The 27,025-nt window shown below is 44.1% G+C and overlaps 1 protein-coding gene across 2 annotated transcripts in view; it reads left to right on the top strand.

Moving 5' to 3' along the window:
* The first annotated feature begins 515 nt into the window (after positions 1-515).
* Positions 516-27,025, top strand: part of Tmem45b (transmembrane protein 45b) — a 38,043-nt gene continuing 11,533 nt past the window's right edge. Inside the window, exon 1 of one of the 2 annotated variants that reach the window (NM_144936.1) lies at positions 516-588. The gene's annotated coding sequence lies outside the window, so the exon portion shown is untranslated. Of the gene's footprint in view, positions 589-3,748; positions 3,851-27,025 lie in introns of those variants that run through there. The other variant, XM_011242482.2, reaches the window with a different exon arrangement.

Here is a 27,025-nt window from a genome sequence, read left to right as displayed (position 1 = left end):
ATGGATGGATGGATGGATGGATGGATGTAGAAAAGAATAGAATGGAAAAGAAGAAGCCCACGTATCATCCACCGGAGCCTTCCTTGGCGGTGAGTGGTCAGTGACTATTTGTCCTGCGTGTTAGCTGTGGTTTTCCTGGCTGGAGAAATTCAGAGCTAGTCCCACTCAGAGCATTCCCTTCCTCCCAGGCCAGAAATCGCTTTGCATAACAGGAAGTCTCCATAAGTAGTGCACCTGGATGATCCAGGAACCTGGCTGGGCTTTCGGGAACACACTTTTAAAGGAGTGCCTGTGGTCCCCGAAAGCCTCTCTGAAGCAGGGGACTCTCTGAAGCAGGGGACTCTCTGAAGCAGGGGACTCTCAGAAACAGGGGACACTCGGAAGCAGGGAAAAGGTGCTTGGAAGAAAAGTACTGTGCTGAGCCACCTGAGGTCGTGCTAGCAGCAGGGTTAGGGCCATCTGAGGTTGCCAGCTCCTGCAGCGGGCGGGGCCGGGCGGGGCAGGGTGCAGACGCTTGCACCTCCTGGGCACCCGCGGTCACACGTGTGACCGAAGCTGGCAAGTGGACACCTCTGAGGCTCGGAAGAGGTAGGATTCCCGCTGGGTCAGGGGCTCAGGGCCGGGAGAAAGGGAGGCACCACCTGGGAAGGGAGGTGAGGATCCGGAGTCGGATCCTCAGGAAGGAGACAGAGAAGCGCTCACTCAGATGGAGGGAGGGTGCTGGAGTGCAGAGGGAGTCTAGTACCTAGGAAGCCGTTGGTTAGCCCCTTCGGGGCTAGGAGTAGTCCTCCTCACCAGCTCCCCCCGGGAGTTGCTCCTCTGTACTGTCCCCGGGGTCCTGGAACGATTCGGGTCCACAGCGTTACTGCGACTAGGTGACTAGGTGCGAAGCCTGGCATTCATTCTCAGGGAAGCAGGCGCTCCACCTTAGGTGGTGTGCCTATTAAGGAGACCTCGAGTTGTTTTCAGGGTGCCAGAATGACTCGCGCTCACTTGCACCCCATCTGTCGCTAAGACTCCATAAATACAGGAACCAGATACATTCCTCAGGCCGGGAAGTCTGATAATGAGAGACGGTTGATAACAGCTCCTCCAGGCCATCGTTTGGCCTCCGCTTCTAAAAGCCAAGAGTAAAGCCTTGGCCTTAGCAAGGAGAGCCTGAAAGTGGGGGCACCTGCCTGAATCCAGAGGGACTGAGTGGAGACAAGGCCCACCGTAATGGGAAAAAAAAAGATCTGTACTTCAGCAGGGAAAGGTGGGGCCTCATAAAATGGAACTTTAAAAGCGTAAGAGCAGTTGCCTCGCCTAAGGTCTCAGCAACGGCTGCTGCTTGCTGCTTCGTTCCATCTTTCCTGCCCCCCACACACTGCTCCCCCTGTCGCCCTTCCCTGGGTTCTATTTGACTTTGGGATTAGCATAGTTATCAAAGCTGGGAAGGCAGATGCATTTTATCTAACTACACACCTATCTAAATAGCTACTATGGTTTATTGTTCACAAGCAACCTACGCTTTCGGTTTTTTTGTCAATATGAGCTTTCTACGCAGTAGAGACTGGATTTTGAACGCCAAAGAGGCAGCTCTTTATGACAGTTTGTTGGCTTAGTAATAATGTGGTCACCTGCTGTTCTATAGTCTCCGGAAAAGACAAGAGACGGATAGTACCGCTGCACTGAATAGGAACCACTGTTTTAACAAAGGATGAGCATCGAGCAAGGTTTTATCTGGTTGCACAGTACCTGTAATAGTATTACAGAAACCAAACGTTCTTCCCTCTTACCAAAGAGCTTCAGTTTGCTCTTGTTTAGGAAGGTGGAAACAGGTACCATGGCGGCACTTTCCTTTGTATTCTGTGGTCCTTTCCCCTGCCTTCCTGGTGGATGCTGCCTCTGATGGCCAAGCTGAAGCTGTTGAATCTCACGGGATGCATCAGTCACTGTATCTGGTGTCTTCCCTGAAATGTTTTTGGCTAAAGCTATGACTTAATCTTAGCAAATGTTACTTTGAGGTGAGCACTGGAGAGGAGAGAGATTAAGAGGATTTCTGAGTCTTCCCATTACTTCAGGATGGTATCAGCTTCATGCTCAGTTGTACAAAGTGCAGACACCATGTATGATCAAGAGACGATCAAAGGTTATCACTCTTTTGCTTGTTGAACACAGTAGGTAAGGACAGCTTTGCCACTTAGAAAGCTACCTTCATAGCTGAAGTACCTGAGATTGCAAAACTTTTTAATTATAGGGAAATAAGTCACTGGTATGTTAACAAAAAATAGGTAGCTATATAAAAACATTTCATTTCCATATGTTTTACAGATGGTCATAAGACAAACAATAAATTGCTTACAACATTGCACCATACTTCAGTGAAAAATCAGAGGACACACACACATGTACTGAACTCTGAACTTTTCTACCCTTTTGACCACCCAGTTCCTTCTTCCTAGCCTTCTCTAGAGCTAGAAATGAAAACAGATTAAAGTTTAACTCTTTAGGTTTCTTTTATTGACATCCTTTAAAAGTAGATGAGCACAAGGCCCATATTAAGAGACCTGAAGAAAATTGAAAAAGTCTTTCAGTCACCTGGATGTGGTGCAGAGTTATAATGTAATGGCAAGCCACAGTGGTCCACAGCCAGGAGTTGGATCTCACAAAGCATCATCAGTATCTTGTGGGTAGGACAGCAAAATGGTGATTTAGAGACCACGGCATGACTTATGTACTAGGAGATAAGAGAAGGATCGCTAGTCCCTATGCAAAGACACTGAAGTCAAGCCATTTTGTACCTGTTCAGTGCTGTCCAGTTATGAAATGGCAGAGCCAAGCTCCAACTAGAATGTTTCCCAGAATATTCCAGTTCATACTAGGTTATTTTGTACAATTATTTTAAGTTTTATGATAGATTATAATTTGTTTCTCCTAAACATTCATATTCATTTTTATATATTGTTTGTTCTTTGAGAATTTCACAAATATATCCAATGTCTTTTGATCATATACATCCCACAATTTCCTCCCTCCAACTCATCCTGGACTACAACACACACACACACACACACACACACACACACTTTCCCTACCAATCTCATCTCTTTTCTCCTTTTTAAAAAAAAACCTACTAAATCAAATCAGTATTCCAACCATTCCTATGACTGTGGTGCCATTCACTGGAGTGTGAACCATCACAGCCCTGAAGGAAAAAATGACAAATCCTCCCCAAGTGGAGCCCAGTAGCCATTGACTGCCAATAGCTCCACAGCTAAGAATGGTATCCCATGTGTCCCTCTGCTGCCCATTCCGGAATGTTGATTGTCTTGACCTTGTGCAGGTCTTCAAGTCTTACACAGGTAACCAGTTACTGTGAATTCATGAGTAGCAGCAATTAAAAAAAAAAAAATCAGTTCTCAGAGCTTTCCCTAACCTTGGACTCTTAAAAACTTTCTGCCATTTCTTCTACAATGTTCCCTGCACCCTGGGTGGGGAGAGAGGTTATATAGACACACATTTAATGCTGAACACTGCATGGTGGTTTATTCTTTGTATTTTAATCAATTGTGTGTCTCTTCACTAATCACTGACCACTGCAAAAAGTAGCTTCTCAGATGAGAGCTGAGAACCACACTAATTTATGGATATGAATGGAAGTATTTAGAAGCCAGTTGATATTTAACTTAACAACAGCAGTAGGCTCTCCCCTAGAGCTCATGATCTCTCCAGCTGCAGGTTCCTGACCAGGGTTATGATACCAAGCATGAGATTCCCACTATGGAGTGATCCTTACATCCAATAAAAAGCAGCCAGTTACCGACACAGCACTCATGCCACTATGACGACATTGGTAATATCCTTCCAGGTCAGTCGTTACTGTTGCTCTCAAGAGTTCACAGCTGAATAAAACTGTTGCCTTTCTGCCCTTGTAGAATGCATAGAATTGTCCAGCACTGTGAAAGCTAGCCGGCTAGGAGAAAACTTCCAGTCCAGTACTGACTTGAATATCCTACAACCAAAGTGTGTGGTGTCTCCACCAATAGGGTCTTACCAGCAGGCTCTGATGGATAATCAAGAGCAATGGCATAGCTTGGGTTGTTTTAGGGATGACTGCTGAGATGTTGCTGCCTAACAACACAAGGGTATCCCATATAGGCACTGGGATTTTTGCTTAATAACTTATTGCTTCTAGAAGAAGCACCATCCCTCCATCTTTGAGTCAAACTTTTTTTTCATTGAGCTTATAAAATAGTACATTCCCATATGGCTTTTTCAAACCTCCTTAGTGTTAGTTACCCCTCCCACAACCCTTCCCTCTGCAATCCCATCCCCCGCCCCTTAATTAACACCTTCCATTATTCCCCCTTTTTCCCTCATATCATCTGTGTTCTGCTTTAAGATATTCCCAAAGCCCTTGGCAATTGTCCATCTCTAGTATCCTGGCTTCTACAGGCACCCCAAGTTATACACGCAAATCTAAGACTAAGCTGAATCCACATATGAGAGTGAGCATGTAGCATTTGTCCTTTTAGGCCTGAGTCACCTCACTTATGGGTGAGGAAAACCTGATGTTTTCCAGCTTCATAAATTTTCCTGCATGTTTTGTAATTTCATTTTTCTTTAGGGATGGATAAAATTCCCAGTGTGTGTGTACATATTTTCATTATGCGATTCATTAGTTGATGGGCATCTAGGTGAGTCCATTCCCTGGCTTTGTGATGGATGAGACCAGCAAGGAGTGTGGATAAGCAGGTGACCCTGCACTAGTTTGGAAAGGCCTTTGGGAATACGCTTTGGAGTGGTATAGCTGTATCTGTCATATGATACACACTTGGGGTTTTTGAGGAGCCTGAATACTGACTTCCAAAGAGGCTTCGCTGATTTACACTCCACCAACAGTGTAAGCCTTCCCCTTTCCCCACAGCCTTGCTGCCATTTGTTGTTTTGTTCTGTTTTGTTTTGTTTTGTTTTGTTCTCTTGATCTTTTTTTCCATTCTGTAGGCTACCTCTTTAGTTGATTAACAGTTGACTCCATAGTACAGGAAGTTTTTAATTTCATGAGGCCCCACTTGTTGGTTGTTGGTCTTATTTACCGCAAGGCCAGGATCCTATTCAGAAAGGCCTTGACCGAGTCTATATCCTGAAGTGGACTGGCTTTTTAAATTTTTCTTCTAGAAGTTTCAGAGTTTGGGGTATAGTACTCAAGTCTTTGGTACACGTGGAATTCATTTTTGAACATGATGAGAAATGATGACCTTTAAGGGTTGGAGAGACGGCTCAGAAGTTAAGAGCACTTACTGCTCTTGTGGAGGACTCACTTGGGTTTGGTTCCCAGTGCTCACAACCATCTATAATACCAGTTCCTGGGGACCCAATGCCCCTTCTGGCCTCTGCAGGCAATGCATGGATGTGATGCATCTCTTTTTCTACAGGTAGACATACAGTTTTCTCAGCACCGTTTTTTTTTTTTTTTTTTTTTGAAGAGACTGTCTTTTCTTCAATGTGTATTTTCATTAGCTTTGTCAAAAGCCAGGTGGCTAACTGTATTTAAACAAATGTCTGGGTCTTTAGTCAGTTCCTTTGGCCAATTTGTCTATTCGATGGCAGTATCTGACTGGTTTTATCACTGTGACACTTTTAGGGTCTATGATTCACCAAAGAATAACACCCTGGACTCAAATAGTATGCAAACGCAAAGAGTCTTTTATTCTGCAGAAGTCCCCCATGCTGGAGGCCCCCATTACTGAGACAGAGGGACAAGCAAGCGAGCTCACAGGCTCACTTTAAAGTACATTGGAGTTCTGGGATAGATGAACTTCATCTTACTCTATCTCTAAGCACTCCAGAACCATCACTGGAATGTAGAGGTTGGAGTCTGGATTTTTTTTTTCTATTAGTAATTAATTGACTTGCCTGGGCTTGCCTGGGCTTGCCAGGACTTGCCAGGGCTTGCCTAGTTCTTAGGCCTAGTCTCCTAAGCGCCAATTTGAAGCCTGTCATGGAGTCAGTCTAGTCTTGTCATTTCCCCCTTCAGTTTTGGGCCATCTCAAATCCTTGAGATGTTAAATAAATCTGTTCCTTAACAAACCTAACTGAAGCATTGGTTCTGTAGAGACCACAAGTCAAAGCTAACACCAGTAGGATTTGTCTTATAGTCTCTTTCTGACTAAGGCCATAGATTCTTTGGCCACCCCCTGAGTGGTCAACATAGAAACAAGATTTCTCATCTAAGGCTACACAGAGTCCTCCCTGCTGGAGGCACAGCGAGTCTAGGCCTCTTCTGTTCTGTAGGACTACCTCTGCCTGGGAGGATAGGGAGTCCTGCAGGGCCAGGATGGACTTTTTCATCTTCTGTAGATCTGCATCTCTCACCCTTCGTGGGGCTTTATAATGTTTATCTTGGAGTATTAGGGCTGAGCCCCCTACACTAGCAGCTCTGGCCAGCTCTATCCCAAGGAGAGGACCTAGTCACACAGCAGAAATGGACACACTTTTAACCCAATTTTTTGGAGGTGCTAGATGGTTGATGACATCCTCCGCAGAGAAATAAGTCAGTCTAGGTACAAATTGTGCTAGAACACAAAAATCCTCAGTCGTATTTCCATAAATGCATGGAGGAAACCCCAAGGTATAAGCCCATCAACAGTTTCTGGGGGCAGCACGTATCCTGAAACTGTAGGGGTTACAGTGCAGTTGCAGAGGTGGAAAAAGGCTACGGGTACTTTACTTCCAATGCAGAGTCCCTGTTCAGTAACCAACAGTTCTGTGTTAAGTCCTGGGAGAGAGGAGTTAAGAACCTGCTTGCTGTCCAATCACCCTTCTTGCCAGCCACTGTGAACTTGATGACAAGGCTGTTGCATCGCCCCCTGGGGTACCCACATAGTAAGGGGGCAGTGGCTGGTGCAGCAAAGCCCAAGCAGCCAGCAAGCAGGATCAGGAGCACTGGAGTCACAGTTTCAGCGGGTCGACAGGGTGTGGGGTGACATTCCATCATTCTTGTGGCAGTTCACCTGGAAGTCTCCTCCGCTGGGACCTCAGCTGTTGGATGTCTCTCTCCTAGAAGGCGTAACATGGGAGAGGTGTATCCATGTCCTGATCCCGTCTGTCTTAACAGCCATAGGCATGGTCAGGATCACAGTGCGAGGGCCTTTCCCATGAGGTTCCAGAGTCTTGTGGTTATGTCTGTTAATCCAGACTTCACCACCTGGTTCAAAGCAATGGAGGTTAGGAGTGGGGGGAGCAGACTGGTGGATGGCGGGCCAGAGTTGCTTCTGGATCCTATGGAGGGCTTCCAAGGGTTTTAAAAACTTATGTCGGTCATATTCAGCTAAGATATCAGACTCTCCAGTCTGATATCTTAGGGAGCATGGGAGAGAGCCTCCAATATAGGATTTCAAAGGGAGGGGGACCTAAAGTCTAGTGGGTGTTCCTAGCCCTATATAAGGCATAAGGTTGGAGAGATGCCCTGTCACTGCTAGTTTCAAGGGTTAATTTAGTCAAGGCCTCCTTCAGGGTTTGATTCATCCTCTCTACTTACCCTGAACTCTGGGGTCTGTATGTATAATTGGTCCCCAGAACCTGTGCTAGAGATTGAGTTACCTGAGAGATGAAGGTTGGTCCACTGTCAGACCCAAGCAGGGTAGGCAGGCCATACCTGGTGTGATGTCTCCCAGAGGCTTCTTTGTCACTGCGTTGACAGTCTCCGTCTTTGTAGGGTAGGCTTCTACCCATCCTGAAAAGGTATCTATAACAACTAGCAAATAGTTGTATCTATATGTTCCTGGTTTTATTTCTGTATAATCTATTTCCCAATCAGCCCCTGGCTGTTGACCCCTGATTCTGGTTTCTGTAGCAGCTCCTTGGCTGGGGCCTGAGTTCTCAGCCTGGCAGGTGGCACAGTCTGAGATACCTGATCAACCAAGGGTCCTAAGTCAGATACTTTGTACCTTGCCCCTCACAGCAATTCCTTCAGTTTTCGGTGACCAGGTGTGAAGCTTGATGAATCTGATGGATGAGTTGCTTAGCAATCTCCTTACGATGGTGCAGCCTTCAGAGGTCAGCAACCATCTGTCTCTTCTGTAAACTCATTGGCATTTCCCCTGATGTCAACAGTATATCCAGGGATGGTTCCCTGATGTCAACAGTATATCCAGGGATGGTTCCCTGGTGTCAACAGTATATCCAGGGATGGCTAGGAGTGCAGGGGGGCTGACAGAGCTACCAGGCTGTTGTCAGCGGAAGCTTGGCAGCCTCCCTTTCGGCTTTATCAGCTAGCCTATTCCCCTGACTGTTCCTGATGTCCCTTTCTGATTCCCGGGGCAATAAATTACGGCTACTTTGAGAGGAAGCCATGAATCCTCCAATAAAGCAAGTATTCCTTCCTTATTGTTGATGTTTTTTTCCTTCAGCAGTCAGTAATCCCATCTGCTGTCAGTGAAATGTTAGTTATGGCTCCTTTTGCCAGTTTTACAACCTGGCTTAGAACCTTTAGTTCAGCTTTCTGGGCTGAAGTTCTCAGCAGCAAAGCAGTTGTCCAAATAACAGACTCCAAGTCCATTACTGCCGCCCCTGCATACCTGATTCCATTCTGGATGAAGCTGTGCCCATTTGTGAAGTAGATATACCAAGAAGGCCACAGACTTGGATATGTTAACAATGCAACTTGCTACTTGGCTGATTTGTCCATCAGCTCTGGTAGTTTTCTGGAGTTCTGAAGATCATTCACACATAGAATCCTATCATCTGCAAATGGGGAAGCGTTGGCTTCTTCCTTTCCGATTCGTATTTGCGTGTGTGTGTGTGTGTGTGTGTGTGTGTGTGTGTTTCTCTGGTCTAATTACTCTAGCTAAGACCTCAAGCTCTGTATTGAATAGAAGTGGCGAGGGTGAGCACCCTTGTCCCATCCCAGTCTCTGTGGGTCTCAGTGGGTCTCAGTGGGTCTCAGTGGGAGTGCCTTTCAGTTTCTTTCTATTTAACATGGCGATGGCTATGAGATGACTTTTATATGACTTTTAGTGTGTTGAGATATGTTCCCTCCACCACTAATCTCTCAAGGGTTTTTCTCTCAAGATTATGTTGAATTTTGTCAAAGGTCTTTTCTGAATATATTGAGATGGTCATGTGGTATGTTTTTAGTTCACTTACATGATTAATTACACTATTAATAAGTTACATTTATTGAATCCATCTCTGAATCCATAGACTACAGGCAAATTAGTCATGGGGAATGCTCTTTTTGATGTATTGTTGACTTCAGTTTGTAAGTATTATATTGAGAATTTTTGTGTCTATGTTTATTGGGGAAATTTGCCAATAATTCTTTTTTTTTTTTTTTTTTTTGGTATCAGGGCACTGTTAGTTTTCTTAAAGGCAGTGTTTGATCAGAAGGGGTAAGTGCTAGTTCCACTGGCCCAAAGTATAAGTTAGGGCTGAGTGGAGATATAAGGTATACATTGAAATCTCTTGCATGGGTGCTATTTTTCTTCTCAGTCTTTCTACTCCAAGCTAAACTCATTGATTTTAACTTTTCTGTTCTCTTATGGAACATCTCATCTGCTGTGCAGGTTTCTGTGATAGCTAAGGCAGTCTATTGGGTCAAGGGGCCAGGAAAAGAACACCCTGATCTTGACTTGACCCCAAGCCAAAACCAGGGCCAAGAAAAACAATACCACTAATCCTTGAGTTTGCCTCAAGATCAGGCCACAAAAATCTCATCAATCCCAGGCCACCCTGGAAAGCTCACCCCTCTCTGGAAAGAAACCTTCTATAAAGTCTGCTTTCTGCTCGGCTTGCTCCTCTTTCTCACCCATCTGGAGACAGCCACCCTCCTGGGTTGTTTCCTCTCAGTAAATTTCTTGTGTGAGGTTTGCTGTGTGGTGTGACTTTGTGGTATTCCTGGGCCCCCAAATGTCAGAGTTCTGTCAGTGCAAGAGTATAATAACTCTTGGAGCAGAGCAATTATACTCGCACTGAGGGAAACCTATAGAGCTATACTTCTGTTGGAGAAGTCTTTCCCTCCAGAGCTGTAACATTTACACAATCTCTCTGCTCAGGTTTGCAGTTGCTGTGACCTGCCCCTGCTGGCAGTGGCAGCAGCGAGTGGAAGCATTGTTTAGAGGTTGTCTGTTTCAAGGTTCCCCACTGGGGTGCTCATGGTGGTCCCATGGGCAGTTGCTGAAGACCCCATGTATAAAAATGAAGCTTTTGTGGATTTTCTGGGAGCAGTCTTATAGCACAGTGTGCCACCAACTTCAGAGTCTGCTATTCTGCAGAGACAGTGGCTGCTGAGTTGGCTGTTGTCCCAGCAGGTCCATCAATGGTAGGGAAGTATACTGAAGGGCTGATCAAGTGGATGCTAGAGACTAGACAGCAGCTAATGGGAGTCTAAAACATTCCAGGTCCCTGGTTTCCCTAAGAATAATCAACTATTCCTTGCAACCTCCTTAAAATCTTCCATCTTACCAGATCTGGGTGTTTGTTTGTTTGTTTTTGTTTTTCGAGACAGGGTTTCTCTGTGTAGCCCTTGCTATCCTGGAACTCACTTTATAGACCAGGCTGGCCTCGAACTCAGAAATCCGCCTGCCTCTGATTCCCGAGTGTTGGAATTAAAGGTGTGCGCCACCACGCCTGGCTGATCTGTTTATTTTTAACACAGGGTCTCACTATGTAGTCAGGCTAACACTTCAATCCTCCTGGCTCAGACTCCCAACTGGAAGAAATCAATCATTTTGAAGTTCTTAATGAAACTGAATCATACAAAAATATAAATATATTCAATGTGTGCCGGGCGTGGTGGCGCACGCCTTTAATCCCAGCACTTGGGAGGCAGAGGAAGGTAGATTTCTGAGTTCCAGACCAGCCTGGTCTACAAAGTGAGTTCCAGGACAGCCAGGGCTATACAGAGAAACCCTGTCTCGAAAAAAAAAAAAAAAAAAAACAATATTCAATGTAACATAAAATCAGTTGTTGGAAGTAATGTTGGTGTGAACTGTTTCATGGACACTGAACAGTTACTCTTGATTCAAATTCTCAGAAGCGAATTTATAGATATTCTGCTTAGCCCATTGTATTCCCAGCTTTGCTTGGTGACCTAGGAAGAATAATCTAGAGCTGCAGATAGTCTTAAAGATGATCAAATCCAATCTCAGTCTTCAGAGATGAAAACTAAGTTTAGGGAGAACTAAACAAATCCCTCACAATGCGTCCTCAAATCGATTTCTTTTCAAAAGTCGCGATTAAGACTGGGCTCCCCCTGGCGTTGACACTATTGCTCCTTTTGGCATGTTGGGATGGGACAGAAAGGAAGAAGAGGCCAGGATACCTATCCCGTTAGAGAGCATATATCAGATGTCTTCTCAATGCCACACGGCCCTGTGAAACCAGCCTTTCACACGTGGGCCTTTGGGGACATTATAGATTCTAACTGTAGCAGACACAGGCAGGCCCATAGCTGTCCAGGATTTAAAGCTGTATTCTGTTCTTGACTCTGTTCCTACTTCTTGTTAGTTAGTTAGTTAGTTAGTTAGTTAGTTAGTTAGTTTTCCAAGACAGGGTTTCTCTGTTCTGGCTATCCTGGAACTCACTCTGTAAAACAGTCTGACCTCGAACTCATGGAGGTTCACCGGCCTCTGCCTCCTAAGTGCTGGGACTAAAGGCATGTGCTGCCACCACCGCCTGGCTCTGTCCCTACTTTAAAGCTGCTGAAAGGCTTCTGTGTGTTTTCTTTCCTATTGAAAATTATGAACTTATATTTAAAAGCAAGATTTCAGAACAGTGAAATTTCTTTAAGCACACGAACAACTAATTACTTTAGGGTAAACACTTATAAACGCTGAACGGATTCAGTAGGTTGTTATTTATATACTAATATGCTTACATGTATGTACCAATTAGAAAGAAAAGGGTCATCAGTTTCAGAGGGAATGGAGGTGATGTGAGAGAAGCTGAAGGGAAAAAAGAGGAAATGATGTAAGTACAGTACACATATGTTAAATTAAAAAGGAATAAATAAAATATGTGTTATCCAAATATAGTGGGATAAGTACTAATAATTAATGGGTACTAAGTACTAATCCTGAATAAATTAAGACCTTTGAAGACAGTAAACAGCCTGCCAAAGGAAGATCATTTTAAATTGAAAGACTTAGAGGTGGGGCATTTTACCATCCCTGGAAGCTTCCAGAAGACTTTCTAGAGGAAGCAAGGTCTGAGTTTTAGAAACTGAGTTGCAGTGAGTCAGGTGGAAAGAAACGGAAAGAACACACATGGTGGCAAGAATAACAAGGTATTCGGGAGGTTCGTAGTAGGGAGAACAGGTCAGGGAATGGGAAAAATTCCATCCTGAATAAATTCCCTGCAGTGTAAACTGATACAGACCACCTCACGCGGTAGGCGGGGCATGAAATGCTTTGCCCTTGATTGTAGTACAGTCAGATTTATTACAGGTCGTGACGCGACAGAAGGGAGTTTGATGGGGGCAGGGCAGGACGTGAGGCACTGCAAGTAGTCAAGACAAGAAAAGAACTGAGAAATGAAACAAGGTATTGTGGATGGTAAAGGAAAAAGAATGCTAGAATATTCAGGGAAACAAAGTCAGCAGCAGTTGAGTGTAGGGAAATATGCAATAGGAACTGTAAGGTAAGAACTCCCGGGATCCTGGCTTCTTGGGTCCTCGAGTTTGGGATATGAGTAGAGAAGCCAGCCTGGTGTCAAGGAAGATGGGGAATTTGGCCTGGGACATATAAATTCTGAAGGGTCTAAGAAACATCTATGTGCTTTTGTGTATCAGTCACATTAGCAGAGTGTTGGATTATAAATCTGATGAGGTCAGGCTATAGACAGAGTTATAGAAACCATCAACATGGAGATGACACTTAATCTATAGCTATACATTCTAGTAAAGGAACAGAAAATGGAAGTTAGCTTGCCTATAACAAATGACCAGTGAAGGGGGGAAATAGCAGAGCAGCCTGCAGAATGAGAGAGAAACTTCCTGGCTATTCATCCGACGAGAGATTAATATACAGAATAAAGCAAAGAACTCAAAAAAGCTAACACCAAAATAACAAGGACTGTGTCAAGTCTGCTGGCACATGCCTGTCACCCCGGCACTTAGGAGACAGGAATAGGAGGATATAATGAGTTCAACGTCACATAGTGAGTTCCAGACCTGGTGGTCTACATAATAACATCCTGTCTCAAAGCAGACAAAAATAGAGCTACTTTGTCTAGGCTCAATGAGAGAATATGTGCCTAGCCCTAATGCAACGTGCTATTCCAAGGCAGTGGGTATCCATGGGAGTCCTCTCCTTCTCTGAGGAGAAATGGGAGGGGGATGGGAAGAGAGAAGAGGGAGGGACTGGGAAGAGAGGAGGGAGGAGAAGCTGCAATCCGGATGTAACGTAAATAAATAAATGTTTTAAAAACAGACAAAAATAATAATGCTATACAGTCAATAAATGAACAAATGAACCTGACAGTTTAGGGTCTTGGAAACGTGTATGAATAGCCTGGGAATTTGACTTGATGACTTTAGAGCAATCTTTCCATTCTCACTGCCTTTTCCACTAAATTCAAGGTAGTATTTTGAGAGAGAGAGAGAGAGAGAGAGAGAGAGAGAGAGAGAGAGAGAGATCAAACTGTAAAATTAGGCAGGAACTGAGTTATCCTTGTTCATAGAAGTTTTGTTCCAAATGATGATAAGCAGGTTCAGATTCATATTACTCCCTCCAAGTGTGTTGTTCTTGAAGGGATAGCAGTGATGCTGGGAGCTGCCAAGTGTTAGAGGGCAGGGCACTCTAGACCTACTTCTATGGGTCACACTCTCGAGAGCAGGGATGGGCTTGATGGACTTCACAACAACGGCCATGTACGCACATCATCCGGTGAGCAGCAATTATCCACACCACACCTGCACTCTGTTACTAAGCAGCTCCCAGGACAGGGCTTAGTAGCAACCAGCAGGACTGGATGTATCGCAGATTGAACTTGGACAGAAAACACTGAGTTCCTGCAAAAAAATGGATAGGCTCAAAGTAAAAATGCTAACTAACATAATGAATTAAACTAATTAATTATTCACCAAACAAACGTAACAGACACTCCGTGCCCATTACAAAAAATACGCTCAGCCTCCACAGTCTTGCCATTTGATGATATGAAACTGTATTTGTTCTCTTTCATGAGTTCAGCTACTGGAAAGCAACAGACAGCAGCTTCAGTGGAACAAGTATACTTCTCTGAGCATAGAAATCCAGGTTTCTCCCCCATTGATACTGGGACCAGGTATAAAATCTCCAGATTAAAGAGAAAAGACTCATTAATTAAAACACTTACTCTAGTTAATTCTTAGTTATTTTCAGCTAATACTCCCAAGATTCCCCCAAAGATGGGGTGTGGTGGCTAGCTACTCTTCACTGATTAGTAGATCCAATTTAGAATCACCTAGGTATTCAAGGTGCGCTTCTTTGAGGACACTCCATCAGGTTAACTGGTGGGAGGGAGCATAGGCATCCTGAATGTGCAGGGCACCAGCCCATGGCCAGAGCTCCATGGAACGGCTAGGGATACCCAGAGAGCGCTGGCTTTCTTCTCCTCTGCTTCCAGCCCGACCATGCCTTAACCTGCTCTGCTCTGCCATACCCTGCCTACATAACAGACTGAAGCCCCTTTGCAAAATCACCCCCGTCCCCTAAGTCAGCCATGACAGACGTTATGCTTCGGCAACGAGAAAGCCAATACGGTAGGAGTTTCTGCCCCAGTTTTATGAAAGCCGAGAAGCAGAAATCTAGGAAAGTTGACCAAAGGTTTTGAAGGCAGAAGTGGCAAAACCAAGATTGAGTGCCGGTCTGACGCGCTACGCAGCCTGCTCCCTGGGAAGCCGGCTGCCTTCAGGAAATAGGCTGCGCTCAATGCTTCACTTGACTCTTTTTTACCTCAGGCGTTCTCCACCATGTGTGAGGTGGTGTATATTCTTTCCCAGAGATTCTTGGGCATCTAGGGCCACAAAGTCATTCTGATTTGACATTTCAGTATCCTCTTTTGTCAAATCCCAAACTTCAAGGTTTACTACCTGGTGGGTCCATGGGAGATGATGACTCATGATCTTTCTTGCTAAATGAGGTGAGAGAGCAAGGATGACGAAAATAGGTAATCTTATTCCTGTACCGATCTACCATATCAGTGAGCAGCTGCTAATGTCTGCCTGGCTTTAGTGGCATGGGCCCTTCCTGGAACTCCACCTATATTAACTGACTAATGTTTGCTTGTTTTTCAAGGAAGTTTTTGAGTCATTTCCCCTGAGTGACAGGTATTCTCTCCCATTATTTTCATACTCTCTAGACTCTAACAAAAGTTTTTATTACATATGTCATGCTGACGTGACTAATCACACATCACCGCAGCTAGAACAGGTTGAAAGCAAGGTCCTCCCTTGAAGAGCCACAGAATTTTTCAAGAGTAGAAGGCTAGACATGCAAACATGAGAGTCTGAGTACATAGTCCTAAAACACACAGAAATTCACACATGATAGCACGAGCCTGTAAGTCAGGAGCTCTTATGATGACATGGAAGGTGATATCATTTGTAGTTGCAGGTGTGCTAGCGGGTAATTCGTGGAGTTAGGGAAAACAGACATTATCAGAGAGAGAGAGAGAGAGAGAGAGAGAGAGAGAGAGAGAGATTCAACCATAAAAAGTAAAAAATGTCCATAGCTCAATCCTTTACTCCCAGAACTCATGAGGCAGAGGTAAGCATATATCTCTGTGAGTTCAGGTCCAGCCAGTGAGTTCCAGCAAAGGCTACATAATGAGACACTGTCTCAATAATAATAATAATAATAATAATAACACTTTTTTTAAAGTGAAAATTTCTGTATTACCAAGGATACCATTAAGAAAGCGAAAGCACAGCCCTGCGGTGATGGTGCACACCTTTAACCCCAGCACTCAGAGGCAGAAGCCAGTGGGTCCCTGAATTCAAAGCCAGCCATCTAGAGAGTCCTGTCTTCTAGGACAACCAGGGCCACACAGAGAAACCTTATCTGAAAAAAGGAAAGGAAAAGAAAAGAGAAGCCGGGCGTGGTGGCGCACGCGTTTAACCCCAGCACTCGGGAGGCAGAGGCAGGCAGATTTCTGAGTTCGAGGCCAGCCTGGTCTACAAAGTGAGTTCCAGGACAGCCAGGGCTACAGAGAGAAACCCTAACTCAGAAAAAAAAAAGAAGAAGAAGAAGAAGAAAAAAGAAAGAAAAGAAAAAGAAAGAAAAGAGAGAGGGAAAATGAGAGGGAGAGAGAGAAAAAGAGAGAAAGACAGACAGAGAAACCATAACTTACATAGTGAAGAAAATATCTATCAAGTCATTTCTCTGACTTGTATGTATCCAAAACACATATTAAAATTCAACAATAAATGACAACCCAATCCCAAATAGAAAATGTAGCTGAAAGAACTCTCCACAGTAGACATAAACACTTGAGAAGTACATAAAAACACATGGATTCCCAGCATTAGCCGCCACTAGGAAAACAAAGCAAAAGCGAGATACAACCTCATCCCAACTTAGGATGGAAACCACAAAGACACATTGTACTTACTAGTAGGATGTGGAGATGCTGTGGACCTCGGACATTGCTGGTGGGATTGGAAAATGGGGAGGCCCCCCAATGTTAAAATGGGACTGAGGATTTAGTGGAGTGTTAGCATCTCAAAGCCTCAGGCACCCAACACCAGGAAAGGAAACAAGCAAACAAACAAAAGTTATCATTTGGAGTTGCAGGCGTGCTAGCAGGTAATTCATGGAGTTAGGGAAAACAGATATTGTCAGAGGAAGGAGGGCTGAGACCAAACAAGATAAACCATTTATATATTAAAGGAGGTTATTCAGGAAAGCATCAGAGTAAAGAATTATTATTATTTATTTTTATCATGAGTTTCAAGATAGGGTTTCTCTGTGTAGCCCTGGCTATCCTGGAACTTACTCTGTAGACCAGGCTGGACTCAAACTCAGAGATGCCTCCCAAGAGCTGAAATTTAAGGTGTGTTATCATGCCCAGTTAGTAAAGAATTTATATAAAAAAAAATTCTATTAATTTGAGAATTTCATAGAACATATTTTGATCATATTCTTTCTCCTCCCCCAACTCAACTCCTCCCAGATCCTCTCCTACCTCTCTCCCCACCCAACTTCACGTAAAGATGGTTTATTTTAGGGTTGTCATGACTTTCATTAAAGTTAATCCCAGTTGATGGACATAGCAGCTTTAGAGTTCATGTCAAAAATTCTGATTGGCAGGGATTAGCAGACAAGTTCTTTCCCAACAGGTGACAACCTCTTCCAGTTCATAATAAGTCTCTGTGCTCAGTTTTTGAATGGATCACATTTTTAGGTACTGTTTCAGTCTTTCTTTCTTTCTTTCTTTCTTTCTTTCTTTCTTTCTTTCTTTAAGCAGAGGACTAGAACTACTGGTTCTGCATGCTTCCTTGTGAATAGGTATCTCCCGAAGTCTACTCTTGGTGTCAGTTGTACACAGCCCCAGCCTTGGGAGCCACAGAGGCCGCAAAGGCAGATGAAATTTTAAAAGAGAAGTATACTAGTTGGTTAGATCCTAAGTGTTGGGTTCCTTGAATTATTCTATGTGGGAGGGAATTAAAAAAAAAAAAGTCCAAGAAAGATTTTTAAGGTATTCGTGATGTCCAAATGTAGACAAGGTAAACCCTGGCATACAAAAGAATGATTCCACCCCTGAGAACTAGGCAAACTCCTTTGTATAAGTCTCATATAAGAAGACTATAGCCCAGAACAGGAGCAGCTCAGAGCATCTCCAACAGTCCTCATTCAGGGTATCTTATGAAAGGAATTTCAACTTTTTACTGGTTGACAGAAGTGGACTGTCTCAGACAAGCTGCTAAACTCTTCCACCACAAGAGTTCCTGTCACAGGAAACATTAGGTCACACAGAGAGGGGAGGAAGTGGGAAGAAGGAAGGAAGAGGGAAAGGGAGAGGGAGAGACTGGCTGTTTAAGAGACTAAACTAGCCAGGGATAATACCACACACCTTCAATCTCAGCACGCTAAGACAGCAGGTAGATTGGTCTCTGTGAGTTCAAGGCCAGCCTCATCTACATAGTTCCAGGGCAGCCAAGGATACTCAGTCAGACCCTATCTCAGAAAAACAAACAAACAAACAAACAAACAAACAAAAAAACCACCGCCAGGCAGTGGTGGCACACGCCTTTAATCCTAGCACTTGGGAGGCAGAGGCAGGCAGATTTCTGAGTTCGAGGGCAGCCTGTCTACAAAGTGAGTTCCAGGACAACCAGGGCTACACAGAGAAACTCTGTCTCAAAAAAAACAAAACAAAACAAAAAAACAAAAACAAACAAACAAACAAAAACAAAAAGCCCAACATAATTTGGTCTGAAATGCTCTGGCTGCCCAGTCACAAAGGTTCTAGTCCGTGTGAAATGCTTGACACAGCCCTTCTTTCTGGACCTTTAACTTCCAGCTCCTGCTAGCCAAACATCGCATTTTATGTGTGCAGAGAACAAATATTATCCCATGACCCCCAGTGTGAAGAAAGCCCGTCCCTGAGACCTGACTTAGGCAGAAGTGAGTAGGCAAGAAAGCAGCCTTCAGGAAGGAAAAGCTGTTGACAGAGCAATTAATTAAGGGGGAGGACTCCTGGAGCACACCAAACCACCACCGTCGCAGATCTGGTCTTCCTCCTTTGTCTTCTGTGTCTGACATAATGTTTACATGTGACATACAGCAGCAGTATTATTTCTAAAGTTAATTAAGAACTCAGTGTAGTCTAAGGAGGTGAAGAGATTATAGAGGTATATATAAAATTGTAAAAGAAAAAGGTTTTGATTTGTTTTTGTTTTTTGTTTTTTTTAGAAAAACTAAAGGTAGTAGCTGAGGGAAACAGGTTCTTTGTTTGTTTTTCCATTAACCAAAAATTTTATTTATGCATCCGTTTTATTTTAGGGTACTTTATTTTAAGTGGTTTTCCTAGTTGAAAAATATTGTCATACAAAACATTCTAATCAGTTTCCCGTCCTCCAACTCCTCTCAAATCCTCCCTACCCAGCCAACTCTAGGCTCTTCCTCTCTGTAGAAAACAACAGCAAGACAACAAACAAAAAAAAAAAAAAACATTTTTTTTTTAAAAAGAGAAATGCACACACAAAAAATAAAACCTACAAAAACACAAAATTGGAAACCATAATATACATGAACAATACCAGTAAGACAGAAAAAAAAAAAAAAAAAAAAGCCCAAACAAAGCAATACCGGGCACAAAATCTGCTAAAATAGCACGGCTACTTGCCCATCCACAGCGGGACCCCATCTAACCTGAACCTGCGTGTGCTGCCGCAGCCTCTCTGAGTTTATATGTGGGGTGCTAGATTTCTATTTAGCAAATTCAATAATCTTAAATATCGTCTTATTGTTTAGTGTGGCCAACTCTCATAACCTTTTCTGCCACACACAAAGCCTCTAATTTTGTCACAATATATTTTCATTTTAAATGATCTTTTAACACAAAACCTTGTTTACTATATAAAACTCACTCTTGTCCAAAACCACCTTCCTTTTTCTTAGCCTTCCTCATCAACAGTAAACTTCACACCTATGGCTTTAGATCTCTTTCTCTCACGACGGTGGTTCCTTTCTGCCTTTTGAAAATATCTTTCTCATCCTGAAAATACCTATTTCTCAACAAAGCAACTGTATCCTAAGTGACTACTCAGAAAGCTGCACGTGAGACAAAGAGGGAAATGTGCATGCTTTGTAAATGCTTAACAACCATAAACACAGCACCACTTCACATTTTAAGACATAAAGTTAGGTAACTGTCCATAAAGGAGACACTATGTAATGAAATATATCAGGCTTGTCTGTAAATCTCAAGATGTCCTTTTCTTTTAAATGATTATTTTCCCTGAGATTTTCATACAGTACATTTTGGGCATGTCCATGCTCGGCATCCTGCCACCCAGCCCCTCCCATTCCCCACTCCACACCCTTAATCAAGTCCAGTTTCTGTCGCCAAGCTACTTACTACTCTTGGACAACGTACATCGCTAAAGAAGGCTGACCCTCCCTCTCCCAGCAGCTTTGCAGTGTAGTGGAGGGGGGTTGGGTGCCCATGATACCCCCTCCATGTTGGGATTGTGTCTCGCTCGAGCTTTAGCAGGTCACAAGTGCGCTGTCCTAACTGCTGGGTGTTCATATGAGCAGCTGCCCTGCTGGGCCTGGAAATGCTTTCCTTGATGTTATCTCTCATCTCCCATCTCCATCTCTTACAATCTTTCCACCCATTCCCCGGGGCTTTGGGTAAAGGGGTGTGACGTGTCTATCCTGTTGAGAGACGAGCACTCCACGGTCTCTATTCTCTGCACACTCATCAGTTGGGAATCTCGTCACTAACTGCCAGCTACCACAGGGAGAAAGTTCTCTGCTGAGGACTGAAAGTTGTATTGACTTACAGGTAAAGAAATACATCATTAAGTCTTAATACTATATCCATTTTAGCAATAATAGTACTGGTTTCTCCCTTGGGGCCTTATTTAGCTTAATTAATTAATTAGTTCTTGGTCCTGTCAACACTGTGGGGTATAGATTCCATCTCGTGGAACAGGCCTTAAATTCTATCAGAAGATGTTTGGTTACTCCCATAACATTCGTGCCCTGTCTTAGTTAGTGGGAAAATCTGGAGAGATTTCATAACACACACACACACACACACACACACACACACACACACACACACACACACACACAAAGAAATGTAAATTTTTAAGTTTTAAAAATGTTTTAGGGCTGGTGAGATGGCTCAGTGGGTAAGAGCACCCGACTGCTCTTCCGAAGGTCCAGAGTTCAAATCCCAGCAACCACATGGTGGCTCAAAACCATCCACAACAAGATCCTCTTCTGGAGTGTCTGAAGACAGCTACAGTGTACTTACATATATTAATAAATAAATCTTTAAAAAATGTTTTAGTTTTTAAAAAATATTTTAGTTTTATTGTATCCTGGATTGACAAAAATAAGAGCTTGGTAAAACCCGCTTTTAACAGTCAAAAATCATCTTAAATGCACACACACACACACATACACACACACACACGTACACACCTTAAAAGTAAGCATATGCTGACAGTACTGCTCAACAAAATTTTTTAAATGTTTAAAATTTTTTAACATTTTTAAAGGAGTCACATATTTTGTTACCCCCCCCAGGATATAAAATGAATATAGAGATAATTACATGAAGACAATTGCCATGGATGTACATAATAGCTCATCTTCAGAGAAAATAATACTTAAACAACTATGAATGGTTGTGTCAAGATTATATTTATTATATTTAAGAGAAGGGATAGCTTTTCATTGTTGAATTCTCTGTATGAGATTCCTCAATAAATGTGCAAGAAGAGTTTTTAGGAGCTCCATCCTAAGGATTTTGGGAAAGCTTCTGTTAAACCTGAGGGGGAAAAACTCCACTGCTGTCTGACTAGAGCATGTAGTAATGTATGACTAGAGCATGTAGTAATGTATGACTAGAGCATGTAGTAATGTATGACTAGAGCATGTAGTAATGTATGACTAGAGCATGTAGTAATGTATGACTAAAGCATGTAGTAATGTGTGACTAGAGCATGTAGTAATGTATGACTAAAGCATGTAGTAATATATGACTAGAGCATGTAGTAATGTGTGACTAGAGTATGTAGTAATGTATGACTAGAGTATGTAGTAATGTATGACTAGAGCATATAGTAATGTATGACTAGAGCATGTAGTAATGTATGACTAGAGCATGTAGTAATGTATGACTAGAGCATGTAGCAATGTATGACTAGAGCATGTAGTAATATATGACTAGAGCATGTAGTAATGTATGACTAGAGCATGTAGTAATGAATGACTAGAGCATGTAGTAATGTATGACTAAAGCATGTAGTAATGTATGACTAGAGCATGTAGTAATGTATGACTAGAGCATGTAGTAATGTATGACTAGAGCATGTAGTAATGAATGACTAAAGCATGTAGTAATGTATGACTAAAGCATGTAGTAATGTATGACTAGAGCATGTAGTAATGTATGACTAGAGCATGTAGTAATGTATGACTAGAGCATGTAGTAATGTATGACTAAAGTATGTAGTAGTACATGAGGGTCTGGCCAGACGACCGCCTCCCCCTAAGTCAGAGTTTCAGAGAGCAACCCCTCCCTGGCTTTTGAGGAGGTCCCTTTTGTGGGGAAGGGTTAGGGTTGGCAGAAAATAGCCGTTGAGGTCATTGGCTGTTAGTACTTGGGGGAGCTCAGGCCTCAAGGCTGCCTGTGGGGTGGATAAGGGCAAGAATACGTCATGTGGCAGGGGAATCATCACGGGTGTTCAGGAGTTTAGCAAGGCAAAGGGGGTGGGTACATGTTGTAGGAATACAGTAGGCTTAGGAAGTATTCTCGGAAGGTATGGAGACTTAATACCAATGTGCCACACTGTGGCTCCTTACCTGTGTAGCTTTTGGTTTCACACTTCACCCAGAGAAGGGAAGGGAAGGAGGAAGAGGTGGCTGAAGGCATTTCTGGAGGCCATAGAGAAGACTGCTGGAGGCTGTATAAAGGGAGGGCATGAGCCCTCCAAGGAACGGCTGGGGGTTTAGTGTAGATATGAGGGAGAACACAGCCAGAGGCATCAGGAAGAGTCCAGAGCAGGGGAGAAAATGGGCTTCAGGTCTGACAGAAAAAGCAAGGTGTGTAAGGGTCAATGGCTCACCAAAGAGTGACACTCTGGACTCAAATACTATGTAAAATGCAAAGAGTGTTTCAGTCTGCAGATGTCCAGCATGCTGGGGTCTACCAGCTACAAAGATGGAGAGACCCCAAAGTGAGCTCAAAGGCCTGATTTAAAGCACATTAGGGGAATTCCGGGGAGGGGTAGGTGACCCCTATCTTAATCTTGACTCTATCTCTAGGGACATTCCAGAACCCTGCTGGGACAGGGGGGGGGGGGCTAGAAACTGTTGCTGGGGAAGTCTGGAAACCACTGCTGACCCATTGTCCTTGCCTCAGGCAAGTTGGCAGCCTCTGGGGGCTGGACTTGCCTGGACTTAACCGGGTCTTGGAAACAGAGATTTAGGCCTAGTCTCCTGAACTGCTGATTTGAAACGGGTCATGGAGTCAGCCTAGCCTTCTCAGGTGTCTTCTTGTAAAGATTCTGAAGGAATGGGAGGTGATGCACCAAAAGGAAGCAGGCCTGGTTAACATATGATCTATGCTACGGACACACATGACTGACGCGGATCAGAATGAAGGCTGAGGTGTAACGGCAGCTCAGCTGCCTCAGACCCTGTCGGGCAGGGGTCTAATTCTGTTCCCCATCCTATTCACAGTCGGTTTGCTCAAGGCCTACAAGTTACCTGGAAGTCCAGGATTTTCTAACTGGCAAAGCTGCTTCCGCCATTTTAGAAGATGAAGCCATCTTGGTTTCAGAACGTCAGGATCCCCCAATGAATGACCAAAGGGCAGAGCCAGTCTAGGGCACAAACCACACATCATCAAGCCAAAAAAAAAAGGGGGGGGGGGAATCACTCTCAAGCCATAAAATCTAATGGAGTTTGCCCTGCTGAACTTGAGACCCACAGCTTTCTTCTTTATGGCCCCTCCTGCTGTGATGGTGGTGTCCACACCTATTTCAGAAGCAGATCCCTTCTGCTTTTTAAGTCTCACTGGTAGAGGAGGGCTCTGCCTCAGAAAGAATTGTATGATGAGACTTGCTCACAGCCACTTGAGGTGATGACCTGGGACTTAGCCAGTGTTGCGTTGCTGTGAAGAGACACGGAAACCAAAACAACTCTCATAAAAGAAAGCCCTTCCTTGGGACTGCTTTATAGTTTCCGAGGTTTCTTCATTCTCAGGATGGGAAGCACGGTGGCTCTCAGGCAGACATGGTGCTGAAGGAGCAGCTGGGTGTCCTTCATCTGGATCCGTAGGCAGCAGGAAGAATCTCTGGGCATAAGATAGGCTTTCTGAAACCTCAAAGCTCACCCCCAGTGACACACTCCCCTCTACAGGGCCACACCTCCTAATCTTTTCAAACAGGGCCACTCCATGGTGAGCAAATGTTCAAATCTATGAGCCTGTGAGGGCTCTCATTTCAAACCACCTCAGCGAGAGCTGGAATGGATTAAGGTTTCAATGCGGCTGGGACCAAGTGAACTCACTTTGCATGTGAGAAGGCATAAAAAGGAATCTGCGGTTGAATTAGGCAGGGCGTGATAAGGTAAAGCATTCCCAGTACCTTAGAATGCGTTATTTAACACATTGAGGCCATTGGGATGAGCTCTCAGATAATACAACTAGAGTTTGTACAACAGGAAGTTTGAACCCAGGCGCAAACAGAAAGAATACCATGTAGTAAAGACCTAGGAGAGAGACCTGTATCTATAAGCTATTGAAAGAGGTCCCAAACAGAATCAAGACTTTTATTTTGGGTTTTAGTCTTCATAACTGTAAGAAAACAAACGTCTATTGTTTGCTGCCCTCCTGACTGCGGTATTTTGTCATGGCAGGTCCAGCAGACTATACAACCAGTTTAATAGTGAAACATTCAGCAATAAAGGGGAATTATTAGGACTGGGGAATGTAGCTCAGTGACAAAGTGCTTTCCTATCCCGTGCAAAGACCTGAATTTCATCCCCAACCTGGGGGAAAGGATGGTTGGGGGGCGGGGGGAAACGACAGAATTATTCATAACTGTATTGGTTAGCTTTCTGTTGCTGTGATAAAATACCATGACCAAAAGTAATTTGGGGGAGCAAGAGTTTCTTTGGGCTTACTGTTCCAGAGGGAGAGTTCATAAAGGTGGGAGAGCAAGCAGCCACAGCAAGAACTGAAAGTTCGCCAGGCATGGTGGCGCACACCTTTAATCCCAGCACTCGGGAGGCAGAGGCAGACGAATTTCTGAGCTCGAGGCCAGCCTGGTCTACAAAGTGAGTTCCAGGACAGCCAGGGCTATAAAGAGAAACCCTGTCTCGAAAAACCAAAAAAAAAAAAAAAAAAAAGAAGAAGAAGAAGAACTGAGAGCTCGGACTTCAGCCACAGACATGAGGCAGATGGCAAACCAACTGGAAGTGGCTAGAAACTCCCAAAGCCTGCCTCCAGTGACATTCTTCCCTCTAGCCAGGCTACACCTCCTCTAAGCATTACCACCAACTGGGACAATTGGAAACCAAGCGTCCCAATACCAGAGCTTAGGGAGAGCATTTCTCGACCAACCCTACACATTCCACTCCCTGGCCCCACAGGCTCATGGCCATGTCCTAGTGCAAGATGCATTTAGTTCAACTTCAAAAGCCCCCATAGCTTCCAGATTCTCGGCCCTGTTTAAAGGTCCAATGTCTCTCTTCCGAGACTCATGGTGATCTCTTAACTGTGGTTCAGTTAAAATTAAAAAGAAAATGATGAACTTCACAACATAAGACTATACATTACCAGGGCTGGAGAGTTGATTTAGAGGTTAAGACTATACATTGCCATTTAAAAAGGAGGAACATGGGTGGGCACTGTAAGGAATTCCTGGGCCAAAACCTACCAGGGAGTCCTTTCCTCCTCCTCCCAACCTCCACCCATGGAATTTAGGTTTGTAGATTGGGGAAGGGTTAAAAAACAGAACAGGACAATGAGGCCAAGCCCAGCACTCCAGCTGTGCTGTTCTTCCTACACCCTCCCTAGACACTGAAACTGAGACAGCTGCCCGAACTATGGTGCAGGTTCCCAACTCTGCCCCTTGGAAGCGTCATCTCCTCCTGCTCCTGCCACAGGGCTCCTGCTCCTCACTCTGAAAAGATAGCTCATGCATTGACGGGAGGGTGTTGAGTGTGTCCCTCTGTGAAAACATGCTCTCGCGTCTGTTTTCCTGTTGGTGGAGCTTTCTTTCTGTTGGAAAAGTTCTGCTGAATCACCAAGTATGTTGCTGGAGTGTTTATTTAGTATTTATTTTTTTTAAAAATAAACTATAGTATACATGATATTGAGAAAAAAATAAAATTTACTAATCAAACGATTTTTTTAATGAAGCAGCCATTCCCCCTTATTTTAGAGGGTGACAGAACATTGGAAGAGGGAAACTTCAGCTGCAGAGAGGACCCCTCAGACCCTTAACCTATTGGTTATCCCAATTATTAAAGATCTCTTCTTTCTAGTTAAGTTTAGTTAACCATTGTCAGGTTTCTTCTTTACTAAGTTTGACTCATCCTATAAATTCTACCATCTGTTCCACAATGTAGCTCATCCAGAAAAGTCACCCATTCATCTGTGAATGGAAGAAGTCCTTCTCCTTCTCCTCTTCCTCCTCCTCCTCCTCCTCCCCTCCTCCCCTCCTCCTCCTCCTCCCCTCCTCCCCTCCTCCCCTCCTCCCCTCCTCCCCCTCCTCCCCTCCTCTTCCTCCTCCTCCTCCCCTCCTCCCCTCCTCCTCCTCCTCCTCCCCTCCTCCCCTCCTCCCCTCCTCCCCTCCTCCCCTCCTCCCCCTCCTCCTCCTCCTCCTCCTCCATCTCTCTCCACAGACAGATCACGGTGCTCAGACTTCTATACAGTATATGTGCTTCAGGCCTGCTGTGCACAGGTGTGAACTTTAGACCACATAAAAGACATGGGCAGGGCTTGGCATCCCGTACCAAGTACACAGATGCAGATAAGGACTCAGGTACTGGGGAATGCAGGGGAATTCTGGGAGGCCAGGAAAAGGAGATGCCAGTCAATCTCCAAGGCTCTGGCACGCATTTGCAGAGCTGGTTTTTCTGCACCTTTAAAACCAATAAAATGGAACACAACGGGTTTGATAATAACAAGAATCTGAGTTAACCATTAAGCGAAAGAATGAGACGAGGCTTTGCGGTTGTATCAGAACGAAGATTATGGCAGGTAATTTCTTTCTGCAAAACAGAGGGGGAAAGGATAATGTATAAAACTAGGCAAGTCTCTCAAAACCAACCACGTCATGGACCGACCTGAAAACTAACCAAATATAAGC

This window comes from Mus musculus, chromosome 9 (genome assembly GCF_000001635.26).
Source record: "Mus musculus strain C57BL/6J chromosome 9, GRCm38.p6 C57BL/6J".
NCBI classification, from domain to species: Eukaryota; Metazoa; Chordata; class Mammalia; order Rodentia; family Muridae; genus Mus; species Mus musculus.
This window is presented reverse-complemented; position numbering and strand designations above follow the sequence as displayed.